Genomic DNA, 20,402 nt, shown 5'->3' with positions numbered 1-20,402 from the left:
CATCACACCACAGCAAGGTAGGTGCACCTTTATTTTTAGGGGCACAGTTTACAAAAGCTAAATCTTGTGAGCAACCCAAATACCCATCAATGAATGAACGGATAAAAAAGATGTTGTTTTCCTTTTTATATAATGGAGTATTAATCACAAAGAGATCAAACTGAGATATTTATAGCTAACTGGATGGACCTTGAGATCATAATCATAAGTGAAATAAAACCATGTGTGAATATTATATGGTCTCTTCTGGTGTGAGAAACTGAAAATGTAAATAAGAACATAAATGTATAATAGATATTATGAAATAGGAATAAACTGAAAGGATATTGGAATGAGGAGGGGAAAAGAGGGAAGAGAGAAAAAAATGAGAAAATAAGGATAAATTGTAAACAGCTTTGTGAACAGAGAGGGGGAAGAGGGTTTGAAAAGAGGGAATAAGAATGAGAAAACAACAACAAAAAAGAGAAGTCAAGATATATCACGTACAGACATAAATGTCCTACCATGAACGTGGGTGTTATGCATACCTAAACTGTACCAGTAAACTAAAACAAACTACTGAAAAAAAAAAAAAGCAAAGCTCTGTCCAACCTAAAATTTTTTCACATATATTGAGAATTTATTTGCATTAGCTTCCATGTTCTCTCTACAAATTATTTTTCCCATTTATTTAGGAGTCTTATATTTACTTTTCCTTTTATTTAAAAAATTATCCACACATGTTTGCAATAAATAATGACTGCTTTTATTGTGGGTATTTGGTGCATGTATATGACGTATCTTAATACATTTTTACCTTTACCTTCCCCTCCCCTCCCCTTTCCTTTCTCTACATCTTCTGGTATTTGTGATCCATTTCCTGTTTTTCCTTTATCTACCTTTTATTTTGCTCTGTATTTGTCCTTTCAATTTCTTTTCTTATGAGAAAACCATAGGTCAATTTAGAATTCTATACCCAATGAAAATATCTTTCAAAAATGGAATAGAAAGTAAACAATCTCTCAGACAAAACCTGAAGCAACTCATCATCAGCAGAACCGCATTACAAGAAATGATAAAGTCCTCAGACAGAAGGAAAGTGATAGCAGGAAATCTGCATCTATGCAAAAGATTGAAGACAGAAATGGTGAGCACATGGGAAAATAAAGTGGTTTTTAATTATTACATTTCTTTAGATGAAATTTGACTCTTTAAATAAAAATAAGGGCAGCATAGGGATTTTAAGCTACTTTACTGAGATATGATTGGCATTCTTGGCATTGTATAGAGTTATACAACCTCTCAGGTTTGGAAATAAGTATGTGTCTGTGAAGCTACAGCCATAATTTATACATAAGGAGATCTACTGAGTAGAGAATATTTTTAAAGAAAAATTCACAGATGTAAAAACTAAAGTATTTTTGTAAAAATTTAATTTTCCAATATGTGTGAAGATTTGAAAAAAATGCCATAGATATGTAATATCCAGTTCAAATATAAAAAAATGAGTAAATATGTACTTTGATAACAGCAAAATAATTCCTAGAAATGTATTCATCTTGAAAAACTAAAACAACTTCCCTATCTAAACCAAGAATCAGCATGTCTGCCTGCCCTGGCCCTAACGCCCGCTGGTCAGTGGCTCAGCCATGATCAAGGTGATTCTCATTTTCAACAACCGTGGGAAGCCGTGGCTCTCCAAGTTCTACCAGCCGTACAGGGAAGATATACAACAGCAAATCATCAGGGAGACTTTCCGTTTGGTATCTAAGCAAGATGAAAATGTTTGTAACTTCTGAGAAGAAGGATTTTGGTAATCAGTCTTAAGATGTGTAACTTATTGTGACCTATGGAGTTAAATCTAATTAATTGGAGGATTTGACAAACTGATAGACATTACACAACACTGTATTTTGCCTTCTGTGTGGATTCTTCAGAAAGTGAACTTGGTATTTTAGTTCTAATTCAAGTATTCGTGGAAACATTAGATAAAACATTAGTTTTAAAAATGTTTGTGAACTGGATTGAATTTTCCATGTAGGTAAGGCTCACAATATTCTTGCAGAAATGGTGATGTGGGGGAGGGAATGGTGTTGGAGACCAACATGAATGAAATTGTTACACAAATTGATGCACAAAATAAACTGGAGAAATCTGAGGCTGGCTTAGCAGGAGCTCCAGTCCGTGCTATATTAGCACATGTATGAATCTTCCTGAGATCCCAAGAAATATTAACACTGGTGTCATCAGTATAAAAGTGCCAAGCCTTCCCTTTTTAAAATAAAATATTAGCAAGTCACTCCCAGGTAAAATCCAGGGGAGAAAGTCATCTAAGTTTACCATACAGTTGTTTACCAAAAATAGAGGAGGACAGTCTTAACTTTTGCTCTTGGATTTAAGTCAAGGTACTGTATAGAAGTTGTATAAAATCATTATGAAATTTCAATGTTGCTTTTCTTGCTCAGTGATTTTAAAGAAATTGTATAGTTCTGGTGTGATTTTTTGTTGTTTTCTAAATTGTATTCCTATGCCACCTAAGGCATGCCTCTGTATTGGCTATACAGTATTTTGAAAGTGAAGTATTTCTTTAATTATGTACAATCCAAAATGTTGCTGATTTGTATGGATCACAAGTGCAACATTCCTTAATTCTCTCTGCTATTTGTCACAATTGTTATTTAAAGAAACAAGTATGTATTGTATGAAAATATTATGACCTTTTCCTCTTAGTTTATTTACTTATTTTTTATTTAAAGAAAGACAAAACAAAATAGAAAATGGGCAGAAATAGTACATACTTTCAAAGAAAAGAAATAAACTAATAAATCACTAGCTGATGTATACATATTGTTCCCCTATAAATAGTTGTCGAAGGTACACAAGTGGAACATATAAATGGGAATTCAACCAGGGAGACTGCAAACAGTTCTGTTCAACTATCCAACAAAAACTAAGTACTATGGCTATCAATCCTATTCACTTAGACATGTACGCATTTATCCACATCTTCATTTATATTGAGGCCTAACATAACTTACTAGATTAAAATCCTTCTGAACAAAGATTAATAATATTGCTGGATTTCACATCACAACACCATGGAATCAGGATTGGGTACTGCAGTGCCACTTTCTTTCCTTCAAAGTTTTTGTTCATTTCATCATGTATCATTAGATCAGTTCTCATAAACTGTCTATGGGTTTTACGTAAGCATAAGTCTTAACATGTGTTTCTATCCTTTCTATATTAGAGAGAGAAATAGAACAAAGCAGGACAGAATTAAACTTTTTCCTATAGACATATAAAACTAAAAAGACATATAAATCTGCTGTATTAGGAGTTCTACCATGGTCACTGTGCTGTTTCTTGTTATCATCAACAGAATTGGCTATATCATCAGTTAAAGTATAATTGAACATATCAGTACATAACAGGATTAACAGAAATACAACTTTGTAGATGGTGTAGAGCTACAAAAACAGGTAGTAATAAAATCAGAATGGATATTGTAGTGAATCACTGTCATTTTCCGTATAGTTGTCTGTATTCCTCAACTTGATACCATCAACTTTACAGTTTTGAATAAAATCTGTCAATAATAAACAGCACTCAAACAAGTCAGATTTAACTAAGATCAGTCATGATACAACAGTATAAGTCATACAGCGATCCTGATTGAGTTAATAGGAAATTAAAGATGTCCACTGTGCTATGTCCTGCTATCTTCGGGACAGTTTTCTGTGCCCCTCAGATCCAGTGCTTGTATACAAACTAGGATGGAACAAGTTCCAACCAAGCAGAGTGGTGCAAGTAATAGGGGTTTTAATTCCTGATACACTATTGGCTATATCTTCTGCTGTTTTTTTTGAAGACCATTCCTCACCTTTAGTCCTCCAGAATGAATTGTGTATTTTTGGGTCTCCCCAACACTCACAATTTTGTATTTGGGGGAGCAACCTGCTATTTACCTAAGTGTTTCCAAACTTTCTTACTCCTGGGCTGGATTTCTAGCTATATTTCTTCATTTATTAAAGCCTGTCTGTTCAACCTATCCATAAAAACTGGTCTAGTTACCCCTATTACTCTCTGGTTCCTTATCACATCATGCCAAATAGGCATGCCTATTTGGTTCTTAATTGTTAGTCTATTTCATTTCTTGTCTTTGAGAAACCATTTCTCATGCAGCAATAAGAAAAAAAGTCATATACCCCAGGGATCTCCCTGAAAAATCTCGAATCTGACACATAGGCCAAAACAACTGAGCGTGGACTGGTGAGACACCTAATCCAGGGTATCTATCATTTAAGTTGTTGCCTCTATTTTATTATATTCTAACTCAACCCCTAATGGATTCATCTTCATAAAGTCAGAAAAAAAGGGGAAAGAAAGCAATTTATTCATGTCTTCACTGGAGCTCACCGTAGACTTGAAATTTCTCTAAAAATGCTAATCATTTTGTGCCACACAAGTGAAATTCAGTAGCTAAAGTGCTTAGAGGAAAATGCTTTCCCAGGGATGTTTTTATGCTCAGTGATTGAATAAATTGATCCATTTATTACAACATCTTCACTTCAGTTTTTCATCCCTAGGTAAATGTATCTGAGGGTTCTGGAGGACTTTTCTTTATCGCTAAGAAAATTGATTACACTTGTTAATTTGACTTTTAATCCTAGATATATCAAAATAAATACCATAAGCAAGTGTAGGAGAAATAAATACAGATCAGTTCAATATCAGATTGATCAAAACAGGATTTAGTAAGACTCTAAAATGTAAAATACGAATGTACAGACTAAGCCCTTACTTATGTAATATCACTTTAGACAAGCTCAGTATAAAGCTATAGTATAAACTATTTCTGAAAACAGAAATGGTGCACTTTTGTTGCATTAAAGAAAAATCCCCAGAAGGCCAACCTATCCAAGCTATTTAATGAGAACATTCGTTTTTAAAAGGATTTCTTGTCTTTTGCCCAGCTAGTCTTGTTAATTCACAAGGCATCGTATCACAGATATTTTTATGTTACATAAAGCAAAAATTACACTTAACAAGTGTAAGGTTGGCCATAAAAAATAGATAAAATAACACTCCTAAAAGCTAACCTATCACAAGGAAGGGCTGTTATTCTTTTCAGAGAAGGTGAGGACAATGAGAAATAAAGATCACACACAAAGATTCCCGAGATGCCACTTATACTGGCTCTGGCCATTATGCTGTGTTTTGTACATCCAAATAGTAAACCAGTCATTCTGAGGACAGTCTTTTGGCTAAACATATTTTTTATTTTATTTATATTATAATTAGTAAGACAAGATTTGTACTACTTTCCTTTTAGAATGTCACCAGTTTTAAACTGCTTTTGCTTTAGAGGATTTAGTTGATAATGAATCTATAGTGTCAATCCACAAAGAGCTGTTCCTATTCACTTGTCATTCACTCACTGATGTTCACTGAGTGCCTGCCACATTAAACAAACATCTGTGGGGTAGGTGCAGGTGTATGGTGTTTAGCAGTATAGCTCTGTTGAAGTTAGCTGGGTATGGGAGTACAACTGTGGGGACCACAGGGGAGCTTAACCTGCAGGCTTGGACTAGCTCTCTGCGTGAATGCACAGTCTTCAGAGAATAAATCAGATTTTTGTGTGCAATTAAAAAAATCAGTTAATTTAGTAAGGGCCACTGAATTTCAAAACAAATACTGAGTTTCACAGAATACATAAAATGCATTTCAGTGCTTGCCTCAGGAAAAATAGCCTGCTAGGTTTTTCATGGCAGGGCTCAGACTCTGCTAGTAGAATTTGTGAATCAAAAGTGTGAAAAGCAGACAATCTATGTTTTAGAGCATATGGGTTTAGCATAGCTCATTATATGACATGTATACATTTTCATGCATATAAATAAGGAGAAGTCATTTTTGGAAAATTTTTGTGGTTTTTACTTAGTCACCATTTCTTTATAATCTCCAGATGAAATACTTTTCTTTTTGAAAATTAACATACTTGTGCCTATGTTTGCAGTGTCTTATGCAATAGTTGAGAGGTAACATACACAATACTTAATTTTTTGAATGAATACAATTTACAGCTTATGTTGTACTTTAAAAATATGATATAAGAAATGTTGCCCAGTAGATAGCAAATGACTTATAAGTATCTGCTAAAAGGCAAGATAAATAAATATATCTAGTCTTAAAAGTTTTGCTGAGAGCACAAAAAGACATAATAAAGCTGAGACTTTGGCTTGAAATGTCACTTGAATAACAAAATTCTCCATCAAGATCTAAATACCTTTTAATGAGTACTTAAACAGTAATATTCAAGAACTGATTTTCCTCTTGAATATAATATGTCCTCATCTTACAAATGACATGGAAAACATTTAGTCAGAATTTCTGAAATACTTCAGTGAAGGAAACAAATAATTGTTTAACTTCTTAAAAAATTGAAAACAATTTTTAACTTTAAAGAAAATGATTAAATTAATAACAACTATTTGTTTTTATTTAGTGTTCCAACAAAGGAGGGCGTCAACTACACACATTATCTTAATTTTTTAATGGCTTTTCTTAATTATCTTTGTAACAGAAAGTGGCCTACCCCATCTAGTAGTTCCTGTTCTAGTTCTGGATACTTCTGTTTCTTAGAAATGGCTGGTCACTGTGATGCATAGCTGCTCACTATGATGCACATTATATAAACCGATCCCTAATTGACAAGTCACTGAGCTTCTGTACTTTCTGCCTGCTTATCTCATAAAAGTCCTAGACCACTAGAGATCAATGCCTGATATTCTAGGAATGATCCACATCAGTGTTTGTCAACATAAATAAATTTGCCTCCAAACCCCGGGTATCATTTTGGTGTTTCTGCTTGCTGTTGCATCTTGTGTGTCAACTAGGAAGACTAACCAGGCTGACCCATTTTGGTTATGGTTGTGGCCCTCATGTACAGAGCAAGGACCTCTCCAGGTCCTGATGGGAAAGACAAGCCTTGAAATTTCTCAAGTTTCCTTGGAGGTCTTGAGGAGGATTTTTTGGCTCCCTGCTTGAGCAGCTCACATCAGACTTCAAAGGGAGAAGGACATGATCTATTTGTCTGCCTATCTGCCTGTCTGCTAGATTCTGATAAGACCCTGGGTCACCCAAGATAGTCGGTCAGTCAGTCCTGCTCAGTTTGAGTGAAAGAAGAACTTGATTAACTCTTGTTAATGAAGGCCACCCTTAAAAGAAGGGGACTGAGATATTCAATCTGAGTGCCTACTGAATGAATGTGTGAGTGAATACAATGGACAGCATAAGCAATAGGCTGCTCTCTTTGTGCACCAAGGCTGGGAAGCCCTGGTCACGGTGATGGGTTCTCACCTGCACTTCCATGGCAATCAGTGTATGGCATAATGGAGGCCTCTACCCTCCTTAGTTAAGTCCTCTCAAGGAGCATGGCCAGGCAGGCATCCAAACGGTTTCTGTCTGAGATGCACCCATCCTTTTTCTGTTGTGCCATTATTCAAGGGTACACAACATACACCATAAAGAGATAGAAAGAAATTAATTAGTTAAAACCCACAGTCCCTGACTGCAGGAAAGGGGATTTTACAGAGTTAAAAATGAAACCAAACTGCTCCCTGCATCAAACAAAAAAAAAAAAAGCAGGATGAGGCCCATTTTTCCTGAGAATTCTGCCAACACATAACTTTACTCTCTGCTCCCAACTCATCTACTTGCAGCCAGTTGAACTGGGTCCCAGCTGTCCATTGCTTGCATTCAGCCACAGAAACCCTCCCTCCAGAGCCTTTTGCTTATGTGCCTATCTTGGTCAGACAATGTCATCTAATACCCAGATGATATGGCTTTGAACAATTTCTTCTGTGTTCCACAATTTGACTAAGGAAAAACTGGACCATCAACTTGACAAGTGAATTTGCACCCTGTTGGGCCTGAATAGATAGAACAGACTGAGCTCTATCAAATTTGGCCTCTGAGAGCCTATGTTCATTGTAAACATTGTGGTTAAGCCTGTGACTTTCCTGGTAGACAATGGAACAGAACACTTTACCTTCAAAAGCTCCCTCTGTCAAAAAGTTACCATTGCTGGGATAACTGGGGCCCTTTCCATTTTCCCCTTCTTCTGGACACAAGTCTACAGGTTAAGAGGTCATCTCCTTGGCACCAAGCTGGCCAGCCTCACTCTTGTTTAACCCTGCACACTCAACTTTGGCTGTTCCCTGAGAGAAAAATGTTGCCTGCATCAACTTGAGATAGATAACCACAATTTTAAAGTTCTATAAACTCTCTTCCCAGAGGTACAGACTAAAGACTTGTCTCTGGGTCTGGACATCAACCATTCCACCTCTCCATGACCTCCACTGCTATCAGATGTTACAGAAAACACAAACAAGTATCCAGCCACATATCAGCTGGATAGACTGTTAATCACCTTGGGCAAGAACTCTGTCCTGATAACAATACAGAAAAGACACTTTCTTCTGCTTGTGAGTTGTACCCATGTACTCCAACTGGGAAAATCCTGAGACAAAAGGCCAGCTCACTTGGACTCAATAGCCATAATGGGTTAAAAACTCTCCTACTGTTTTAGGGGGAGGCTTTGACAACAGATTTGTCTCTGTCCCCAAACAAACAGTATGGAGTGTTTAACTGCTAAAGCACATGTCTCCTCGTGGCGATGCCTGTTCAAGATCTCCAGGATGCCAATGCTACCGTGATTTCCCTGTTTATACGTTTCCTCAGTCTGCTGCCACCCATAGCCTGCTGTTACAGCTGCCTCAATCTAAAAATGTCCACTTCTGCCTTCAATTGGCTCCTGTCAGTTGGCTCCACTTAGCAACTGACCTGAACTGAGCCTCCCAGAGATTCAAAACCTTGTTTATCCTCTTTATGGAAGCTCTCACAACTGACCTTGCTAATTTTCCAGAATGACACCCAAGCTGCCTGCTGGAAGGACACAAAAGCTCTGCTACAATATCTGGCAGAAACTGGTTTCAAACAAAACAAAACAAAAATACCAAAACAAAACCAACAACAACAACAATGAAAAACTCCATAAATTTCTTAGAGCGTGGCTCAGCAGACCATGACTGCCTGGCACTATCTGATAAGCTGTTTTCAAGCTGATTGCACTTATAAAATAAACCTCCCTGACAGATGCTAAGCACACCCTCTTTACAGATGGAAGTAATGTTGTTAGGACAGGCTAGAATACACTGTGGTCACCTTGGAAAAAGTTATTTTGGCCAAAGCTCTGCTGCTACTGCTTCCGGCTGCTGTTTGGAAGCCTTCCACCAACAATGAAGAACCAAGCAGACCTGCCCCCACTGTGTGTTCTGTAAGCTCGAGCTGTGGCATTGGCATCTGTACCCCTGCAGCTGGCTTAGGCTTCAGCATCTGTGCCACTGGCCCTGACTTTCTGTTTTTGTTTTTTTTTTTTTTTTTTTTTTTTTTTACCTATACTTAAAAGACAGTAAAGTTTTGTAGGGTTCTGTTGTAAAAGCTCATCCCCAGATGTGGCCTACTCTTGATCACTGGCAGCAACAGGCCTAGATTTGTAGCAGAAGAGGTAACTAAAAAACTAAATTAAATAAAAACTACATACAGATTGTAACCAGTTGAAAGACCAAATGTATCTGTAGACATTCCTGCACACACATATAACACCAGTATATATTCATCACTCTACAAGTTTGAGAAATCCAGCCTTAGAGCCACTGAAAAATTTACCTGATAGCTCTTCTGAGGCTCGCCCTGAAGAGACTATGCATGCTGATCAGTTCACACATGGCTGAAGCCGGAGGGCATCATTCACAAGATTGCTTTGTATCAATCCCCTTGATTTTTGTGTCTTTTCAGGCTGCTTACCCAATCCTTGTTTCTCTGCCATCTGCTGTTTTCTTTTTTCCCCTTAAACTTTATGAATGGTTGCCCCAGAAGAACAGAACAATCAATCAAATACTTGACCAAGATTTGATAAGCTTCCAAGACAACACTGGACACTCTCCTAGATCAGGTTTAATTCCTTCACTACCTTGCCAGAGTAATGCTACAAACAGATAGGACTAAATTCTAGTTGGGCCTTGTCTCAGAAGTTCACATGTAACACGACCTGCAAAGATTTGCCAGGGAATCTACAAGAGGGGGAAATGTAACAGAAAACACCCCTCTGCCAGCCAGTGTACTTCAGTTTCTTAGTTACTCAGGCAATAGCTCCTTTTCCACTTCTGGTTGCGCCTGTCTCTTAGAAAGCGCTGGTTATTGTGATGCATAGGTGGTCAGTGTGACACACATTGTATAAGCCAGTCCCCAGTTGAGAAGCCATCCTGTTTGTGTACTTCCTGTTTGTTTATCCCATATAATCTCTAGACCACAGAGGTCAGTGCCTGATATCCTGGGAGCGATCCCGACCAGTGCCCAGCAGCATAAATAAATTTGCCTCCAAACCCTGGGTGTCATTTTGGTGCTTCTGCTTGCCAGTGCATCTTAATTATCTTAATGGTTCCATAGTTTTAAAAAGCTAGGAAATACCAAGCCACTCTTCCACATGGACTCAGAGACATAATTAGAGTACTTATGGGCAAAGAAAGCAGAGAAGAAATAAAAGATTTAAAAGACTGTTTATTCTTACTACGAATATACTTTTAAGTTTACCCTTTTTGATTCTAATGCATTATGGTTTGGAAAAAAAGCATATCTTAAAATTCAGTTTCATACAGAAAGGAATGAGTTAAAAATTGCAGCAATATGCAGTGATAAAAGTTACTGGAAAAAGATTTTAGGACTAATGTCATATCAGTTAATAAAGTTGAAATAGACTTAATGTCTTACCACTAAAAAGTCTAATATACATCCACATGTATGCATACATATATATGCATTTATATATATCTCCTTATTTCTCCTCATATCTTTCCTTGAAGTGATAACTTGCATTGTTCCTATTGTCTTCTGTTCAAAGAAATCAGGAACAACAACAACAACAACAAAACCCCCCACCCTACGTAGTTTAAATTTATCTTAATTTGCTCTAACATTGTACAGCACTTCTTCCCATGATTGGGGAAGCAAACTACATACCAGCTTGAATAAAGACCCTTATATTTACATGTCTAAACTATCTGTCTAAAACATTCCTCTCAGCAGTCTCTGGCTTTGTATCTTTTATTTAGCTACAGCCTTTACTCAGGCAAACCTGCTTTCTCACTTTACAGTTGTCACAAAATTATGCTTTCCATTTCTTTATTGGTTCTTGCTGTCATGTTCAAGGTTGAGGGGAATTTTTCCTCTAAGGCGCCTTACAAACAATGTACAGTGATACCTCGGTTATTGAACACTCCAAGCTTGAACTTTTCACTACTCAAATAGCAAAGCTCAAAAACTATCTGCTCAGCTATCATGACTTTGCTCCATAGTTGAACCAAAAATCCAACTTGAAAAAAGCCTTTGCTGGTGGATATTGAGTCACATGTCACGTCTAATGGTGGACACAAAGGGATGAGGTTTCAGTCTATGCTCCACTCTCCCTCAGACAACATCCAGAGCTCGTATAATTTTAAGGACTCAAAACCAGTTATTTGGCTTCCATCACTTTGTATGGGAAAAATCTGTTCAGTTCTAGAACTTTCCAGTGTTTGAATATGAATTTGGAATGAAGAGTTGAGAAACGAGGTGTCACTGGATTTGGAATGATGTTACAAAGAACCCACTACTTTATGCACCACACTGAAGACTCTTTAGGACCATGTTTACTAAATGGTGAAATACAAACTGTTGCACAGTAAAGGGATTTAATATGTAGAAAGTGCATGAGTAGACTAGTCCCTATGCATTGACATAACTACAGAAGAACTTATTAAATCCTTTGTGAAGAGTAAATAATATGCCCTAGCTATTCCCTGTGTATTATATTCTTTAACATAACTTTTTGAATTGATGATATATATATATACATGGTAAAATGTTTTGAACCGATGGACAATGAAAAATCTGTTTGAAATCCTTGATCCTCAGCTCTTTATTTCTTCTCCCCTAGAGGCAACCACTGTTGTTTCTTTGAGATTCTCCCCGAAATATTCTGTGGATTTGTAAAAGTGTAAATGAAACATTTTTCTTCGTATATTACACATACATAATATGCTTATTTTACATTTGTATAAATGCCACTGTACACATTTTTATACTTTTGTAGAAGTAGTATATATTGGATATCATTCTCGTTTTCTCTTTTAAATAGACTTTATTTTTAAATGAAATTTTAGGTTCCCAAGAGAATTGGGCAGAAAGTCCAGAGAGTTTCTTATATCTCTTGCTCCCTCATAGGCACAGGCTCTGGACACTATTGACAATCAGTGTTTTACATTTTGCTGCAGCTTATAACCTACACTAACACAATAGTATCACCCAAAGATCATAGTTTGCATTAGGATTAGCTCTTTGGGTTGTACATTCTTTGGATTTTGCTAATTATCTGATACTTATTCACAGTTATCATGTCATACAGAACAGTTTCGCTGCTCTAAAAGTCTTCTGTGCTCTATCAGTTCATATATCCCTTTCTCTCAATCCTTGTCTTTTTTTTAGAAAATCATTTTCATAATTTTGCCTTTTTCAGAATGACCAGTAGTTGAAATGATGCAGTATGTAATCTTTTCTGGTTGGCTTCTTTCACTCAGTAATAAGCACTTAACATTTCCTTCATAGTTTGATGACACATGATTTTTTAGCATTTTATAATATCCCATTGTCTGTATGCAGTATACTTTATCCACTCATCTACTGAAGGACATCTTGATTGCTTCCATGTTTGGGAATTATGAATAACTCAGCTATAAATACTAGTGTGCAGATATTTATGTGAATATAAGTTTTTATCTCACTTGGGTGAATACCAAGGAGTGTGGTTTCAGGATTGTATGGTAAGCATATACACTGTTGTATGAGACACTGCCCAATTTCTCTTCTGATTTTTTGGTCATTCTCCTTTAGTATCTAAGGAGTTGCTTCATTCACTGGTATCAATGAAATGAGGTTCCACACACAGATGTACCATAATGTAGTCAGTCACTAAATGTTTTGTTGAACATTCAAGTTACTTGATATCTGCTATTATTATAAGTCTATAAATCAATCCTTGCATGTAAGTAAGACTTATGAATTTGATTGTACTTCAGATTAGTTTTTCTCTAAAGTTCTTATGGCTCACTCCCTCATTTTATTTGTCTCTTTTAGAAATGTTACCTCTTCTGAAAAATCTTCCCTACCCATTTTACTTAAAATAAAGCCCCATGCCATCACTCTATGCCCACAAGTAGTGTTTGGGTTTTTTAACAGCACATTTTTCTATCCAGCAGTTATAGATTAGCTGTCCAGAGTCTCCTGGCTGGGGAAGGAAAGGGACGGGACTTTACTGCTGCATTCTCTGTGCCATAGAGAGATGAATGAGAAAAGAGTGGTTGGATGAATTAATGTGTCAGTCTATCTGTTAGGTAAGCTCAGAATCACAGTGTCAAAGTTTTGTATATTTAATGTTTCAATATTGTCAAATTACTTTCCCTATACTTTGAATCTATTCTTTCACCAGTAATATGTGGAAAAACTCCTATTACCTACATATTGCATTATCAAATTTTTGCTGACCTGGTGGCTGAAAAATTGCTTCCTACCTTTAATTTACACTTGTCTTTTCATGAGTAAAGTTCAGCATTTTTCCACATTAAATTGTATTTTTCAGTTAACTCTGTGTCCTTTTCATTTTTTATTAGATGTTTTATATTTTTTATTGATCAATGAGATCTTTATGTGTAAAAGAGGTTAGTTAACTTTGTGCCATTTGTAGACATTTTTTCCAAGCCAGTTTTTAACTTACAAGCTTGATGTCTTTTTTATGCAGAAATATTTTATTTTTAGGAAAGTAAGTTATTATTTTTTCCTTTTTTGGTTATTGAGTTTGCCTGTTTGTCCTGTGACTTCAAGTCTCTTAAGGATTCAAGAAAATTTATTATTGTATGGCTAGGATTGACACTTTTATAGATATTTTAAAAACAGAAGACATAACAGTATTAATCTTTATAAATAACTTTTTTAGCTATATTTTTTGCCAAGCTGTCTCTCTCTCTCTTTTTGGTACCGAGTATCAAACTCATGACCTCATACTTTCCAGGCAGGCATTTATGCTGCTGAGCTAAAAGCTCGCTTTTCTGTATATAAGAATTTTGTTTGATTTTTCCTTAGTTATTTCACTGAGCAATTATTGTATATAAATTAACATATTTTCTTCCCACCATTTTTCAATTTTAAATTTTTTTATTTTAAAGAGAAGAAAACAAAACAAAACAGAACAAAGAAAATCAGAACAGAACAATGTAAGCAACACAGGACTTCACAACAAGACCACAGGAAATCAACAGTGGCTACCATGTCTCTTCAAAATAGTTGACACTACCTTCACATACAATAATATCAAACATAACAAAATAGTATAAAACCATTCAAAAGAATGAAAGCATTATAGGACTTCAAAACCAGATAATAGGAATTGAACAGTAGATACTATAATATTGCATTTTCTTTTAAAAATGTTGTCCATATTATCACACATAATAAAATTAAATAAAACACAACAGAATAGAACTGATCAAAACAAAAGAATAAAAGCTTGATAAGACTTTAATACAAGATGATAGTAAATCAGTAGTGGCTACCATAAAGTCTTGTTTTCTTCAACATAGATGTTCTTACCATTGCACATAATAAAATCAAACAAAACAGAATAAAACCAATTAAACAAATGAACGAAAGTGTTTTAGGACTTCAAAACAAAATAATAGGAAACCAATCATGATTACCATTATGTTCAAAATAGCTGTCTTTACCATCAGACAAAGTAAAATCTAACATAGAACAAAGCCAAACAAAAATGTGAAAACAATACAAGAGTTCAAGACAACATATAAGAAATTAACAGTAGTTAGCACCCTTCCCTCCCAGATGTTTCCTCCCTTACCACCATTACAAAAACTGCTTTGCTCTTTGGATCCCATTAACTCCTTCTGTTTTTTATGCTAGGGTTCACTCACTCAAGTTCAAACTGTTTTGCCCATAAACGTGAGCTTTCGAGATCATTCTACGGTATAGCTGGGTAGTTTTGCATTGTATTAAAATCCCATATCTTTCTTATCTATTCTGTGGGAAAGTTATTCTGGTCTCCTGTTGTGTGGAACAAGTGTTTTTTTTCCTTTGATTTTTTTTTAGTCTATGAATTTCCCTTCAAATTAAATGTGTTTCTTGTATACAATATATTGATGGATCTTGTTTCTTGGTCCACTCTTCCTGTGTTTCTTTTTATTGCTGACCTGAGGCCATCTACATTAATGGTTACAACCTGCACACATTGGTTTGTCTCTGCCCTGCTATCCTCCTGTTGTTGGCCCTCCACTTTTCCCCTTCATTCAATTGCCTGTCTTGTTTGGCAATCCTCCTCTACTGGTGTTTCTGGAACTATAGTCAGCTTTATCTCTCTCTAGAATATCCTTATCACTCCCTGAAGGGTTGGTTTGGCAGTCATGAATACCTTCAGTTGTTCTTTATCATGGAAGTATCTTAATTTTTCCATAAATTTTGAAAGATAGTTTTTCAGGATACATCAATCTGGGTTGGAAGTTGTTTTCTTTCAGAACTTGAAATACTTCACTCCAAACTCTTCTTGACTTGATGGTTTGTGTTGTTAAGTCTGCTGTGATTTGTATTGGTTTTCCTTTATAGGTCATCTGTCTCTTTTCTTAACAGCTTTTAATATCTGTTCTTACGCTAAATTTCTGGGATCTTGATTGTTATATGTCTAGGTGTAGATTTACCTTGATTATGGCTAGTTGGAGTCCTATATGCCTCACTTCTCTGTGTTGCCAGATACTTTTTCCATGTTTGGGAAGTTTTCTGCTATTACTTCTGTAAATAGCCTTTTAATTTCAGTTGTGTTGACCCCTGCCTCTTCACTGATACCTATTACTCTTAAACTATGCTTCTTTGCATCAGTTTATAACTGTTGAATTGTTATTTCCTGATTCCATGTTATTTTTAAGAGATCTTTCTTTTCATGATCACTAGCTGTAATCCTATCTTCAAGGTTTGAAAGTCTATCTTTAGTCTCTTTCAAGTGGTGCTGCCAGCTTGTAATTGACTTTTTAACTTCCTGGGTATCTCTTTGAATCTGTTGCATGCATTGTAATTCCTTTCTATATTGTTCATTCAAGATTCACATCATTTCCCTATGCTCCTCTTTTTAAAAATTTTTGTCTTCTTTATATATGCTGAGTAATTTTTTCATTATGTTTGTTACTTGCTCTTTTACTTGGTTTATTATTTCTGATTGGAATGCTTTCATAATCTCATAAAGTTTCTTTACATCAGTTGCTATCCTCTCAGAGATTTAAGGTATGTGACTTCCATTTTCTTCCTGACTGTATCTCCCAGACTTGTTCCGTGTGGGGTGGAGGTCTGAGAGTGCCTTTTGCTCCTTTATCTTGACATTCTTCCAGGTTCCTCCCAATAAGCTAGTTGTAGGTCTCCAGATGCTTCCAACTTTGGCTGCCCCTCCATGGTGTAAGAGAATGGGGTAGGCACCTGGGGTCCTCTGATGCAAAATTTACACAGAGGTTACAGGGTTTGGGTGGGCATCTCCAGTCATGTGCAGCTACCCTGGGGCTTCCCCTGTGACCAGGGATGCATAAATGTGGGGCTGCTTCTCTCAGCCTTCATGTCTGTACTGGGATTCTTGTGATGGTGGGAGGTACACAGGGCTGTGTTTGCCTGATTCTCCTGGTGGGTGATGGCTGCCCAAAGGAACTAAGGGCCTCCAGTGGTGGTCTACAGGTGCATGGGGCTTACCTGGCTGCATTCCCTGTTCTTGATGGATCCCAGAGGAAGGAACCTTTCAGAACTGCAATGGCAACTATGGTGGGATAGTAAGAACAAAGCATTATTGCAAGGACAAAGATGAAACAGGAATCAATGAAAAAAATGTAGTTTACCCAGGTGCCTTATTGTCTCCATCAGGTCTTTTCTTGCCCCATGAGTGCCACAGCAGTCATTAACCCTAGGGTTTCCAGCTCTGACCAGAAAAGAGAGGGGAGTTTCTGAGTTCCGATGTGATCCAATGTCAAGACAAGAATAAGCTTTGGACATCCCCTAGACAAAATAATTTGTGGCCCCCAACATTACATGGTAGCAGTGATAGTGTACAACTGATTTTATTGTCTTTAATGGAGTCATTTCAATAGATGATAAACTTTATTGATGTATTATGAACATTTATTGGATGATTATGTCAACATTCTCTTTTAATCATTCACTAATTTGACAAATATTTGTTGAATGCTTACAATTTTCCTTTGCTTAAAGGAGACAGGCTTGATGCTCAAGAAATCAATCAATAACAAATGTTGGCAGGGCTGTGAGGATAAAGGAATCCTTCTCCACTGTTGATGGGAGTGTGAACTGATAGAATCACTTGAAAATCAGTGTGGAGATTTCCAAAAAATACTAGGATTGGAGGTCCCATTTGATCCAACTATTCCCCTTCTGGGTATTTCCCCAGAAGAATTAAAAGCATCACACCACAGTGATGCATGTTCACCCATTTATAGCAGCACAATTTGTAATAGCTAAATCTTGGAAACATCACAAATGTCCATCAATCATAGAATGGATAAAAAATGCAATATTTCTATACGACGAGTAGTAACTCAGCTATAAAGAAGGATAAACTCAAAGCTTTTATAGGTAAATGGATGCAGCTTGAGATCATACTCATAAGCAAAATAAATCAGACTTGCATGTGTAAACGTTGTATTGTCTCCCTAGTGTAAAAAACTGAAAGAGTTTAAATAAGATTGAAATTGTGCAATAGATATTGAGAAGATGACAGAGGGAGAAACTGCTCAAAAGGAAAGAACAATTGGGATGGGGGAAAGATGAAAAGAAAGATGAGAAAAGACTATATATGTGTGTGTGTGTGTGTGTGTGTGTGATAGACAATCATATTACTAATCTTAGCTCATCAAAAAAAAGCAGTGGTTTGTGCTTTCATTGTTTGATCATTGTTTCATGCCTTTATCTTGTAATCTGAGCAACTACTTTGAAAATAACAATACACAATACAGTAACCATTTCTAATCTCCTGTTATTTTGTTTCAAAATTTTGTGTCATTGTTTTTATTCTTTTTTCATTTTAAAATTAAAAAAATTCTGGTGATGAAATAGGGTTTGAATAAAACACAAAAATGTCTTACTGTAATGAAACTTAATACTTCTACTAATTAAAAGTAGAGTAAATAACTCAAATTTATGTCCAATGATGATGTATGCTCTGGAGGGAAGGAGTATAAGGGACACATATTTATTTGTGTGTGAAGGGTGGTGTGCACCTTTTGAAAGTCTGATCAGGTGGTACTTGATGAAAGCTCTAAAGAAGATAAGCCATGAGCCTATCTTGAAGAAGAGCAAATGAGTAAACAAAAGTAACAAGTACAAAGGTCTTGAGGTAAGAGCATGTCAGATATATTTCAGGAACAGAATGAAGGCTTGTGCAGAAAGAATGGTGCAAGCAATGTAGGGAATAACAGAAACAACTGTGTAGGAGAGTCAACCACGCAGAGTCCCTGGGGCAATTGTGAGGATATTATTCAATGGAAAATGGGGTTACTTAATGTAACTTGTGTTCTGAAGGATTACTATGACTTCTCTGTTAAGAATTCACCATATTGCAAATTTTACAATAATCCAAGCAAAACATGATGGTGTCTTGTGTTGGGGTGGTGGCAGAAGGGTTAGTAAAAAGATGCAAAATATTGGATATGCTTCCAAGGAGCAGCTGAAATTATTTTTGAACTTGATGTATAGTGTGAAGCAATTAAGGGTGGCACTTTCATTTTATATCTGAGCCAACTGAGTGATAAAGCACTGATTAATTGAGATATGAAAGCCCGAGAAGAAATTGTATTTGGGCTACACTTCAGGTGAGTAATTAGCATGATTTTGAGTTTCAGATGTTTGTTATATATTCAAGTGAAAATATCAAGTATGTCCACATGCCTGCAATTCAAGAACTCCAAGCTATATATATAATTTTGAGAATTATTATTGAATAAATGATATTTAAGGCCAAGCAATTCAATAAGAATAAATGCCACTATGAAAGAGCAGAAATAGATGCTTGAGCCATTGTTACTTTAACATTTAAAGATCAGGACAATGAAGCAGAACTTGCAAAGGTTATTTGAAGGGAGTAATTAGTGAGGAGAGAGAAGCTGGTATAGTATACTGTAAGCCAAATTAAGAAAGTATCCTTCCCTAAATACTTTCTTAATTTGGCTTACAGTATACCACGTTTATGTGCTGATAAAGATGATCTTAGATCACCAGGTGCAAAAGGAAAGAAGGGGAGAATTGTGGAAGGATTTGACTCCAAGGAAACAAGAATGAATGAGGAGGTAGAGTACACTGGTAGAGGAACTGGCATAAGATCAAGACAGTTCCATGGACAAAGAGAGAATATATATGGAGCAGAGATGTACATAGGTGGGAGGTTGTTATGTTCAAATGTTACACAAGGTCTTCTTAAATACTTTTTTTGGTGAAACAGGAGTCAGTCACTCACTGAGTGTGAGGATGAGGAAGAAGATATCAGGAGATTGAGTAAAGACCACCAAATAAGAAATGGTCACCTGTGTGAGAAAAAGGGGTATGAAGTGAATCAGGACGTATAGTAGTTGGGCCCACCTGATGTTTGTAATCATGAATTTAAAATGAGATGAGCCAGAATAGCTGTGTTTTTTTAAACAGCTACATGCAGTTGTAAGGGTGCAAATAAGAAGTAGACAAAGAGTTGTATTTAGCACTACGGTTGCACCAGGCCAGTATGAAGAAGAAAGGGGAATATGAGAAATGGATCATAAACTCTGTGTTAAAAAGAAGAAATAGACTCTCTGGGTATCTCTCCACATGGCAGTTTCTTTAATTTGATTGTTACCCAAGTGTGTTCTGGCACTTTCTAAGGGTTTGAAATAATGTTATAGATTGGTTTTTTTGGTAGAAATGTTGGGAGAATTTTAAGAACAACATATGATTTGGCAAATTCCTGAAAGTACCTAGGAACTTTGTTTCTAGGTCCCAAGTACTAAAGATTAATCTATTGCAAATTTGAAAAATAAATAGGTGAGCAGGAGGGAACTACAGAGAAACAACATATTAGCAGTACCAGCTGGTAATATGTCTTGGTAGGGGCCCACTTATTGTGTGAAGTAAACTGAAAGAACAATTTGTGGTGTGCTGGAAATGGATCAGAGAAGGAGGGAGGCTGGAGATGAAGTTCGTGGAAAAGAGTCTAGTTGTTGATGTTGGAAAAATCTGAGTTTAACTGCAGGAAT

General features: G+C 36.2%; 1 protein-coding gene and 1 pseudogene across 1 annotated transcript in view; one reads left to right on the top strand and one right to left on the bottom strand.

The window, feature by feature from the left end:
- Positions 1 to 20,402, bottom strand: part of Ttc29 (tetratricopeptide repeat domain 29) — a 219,524-nt gene that overhangs the window by 23,713 nt on the left and 175,409 nt on the right. The window lies entirely within an intron of this gene.
- Positions 1,629 to 2,263, top strand: LOC100732233 (AP-3 complex subunit sigma-1-like; annotated as a pseudogene).

The sequence above is a fragment of the Cavia porcellus genome, unplaced genomic scaffold, assembly GCF_034190915.1.
Source record: "Cavia porcellus strain 051 isolate PalLab524CR breed Dunkin Hartley unplaced genomic scaffold, mCavPor4.1 scaffold_14, whole genome shotgun sequence".
Taxonomy (NCBI): domain Eukaryota; kingdom Metazoa; phylum Chordata; class Mammalia; order Rodentia; family Caviidae; genus Cavia; species Cavia porcellus.
Note: the sequence above shows the minus strand (reverse complement) of the source record. Positions and strands in the feature narration are given on the sequence as shown.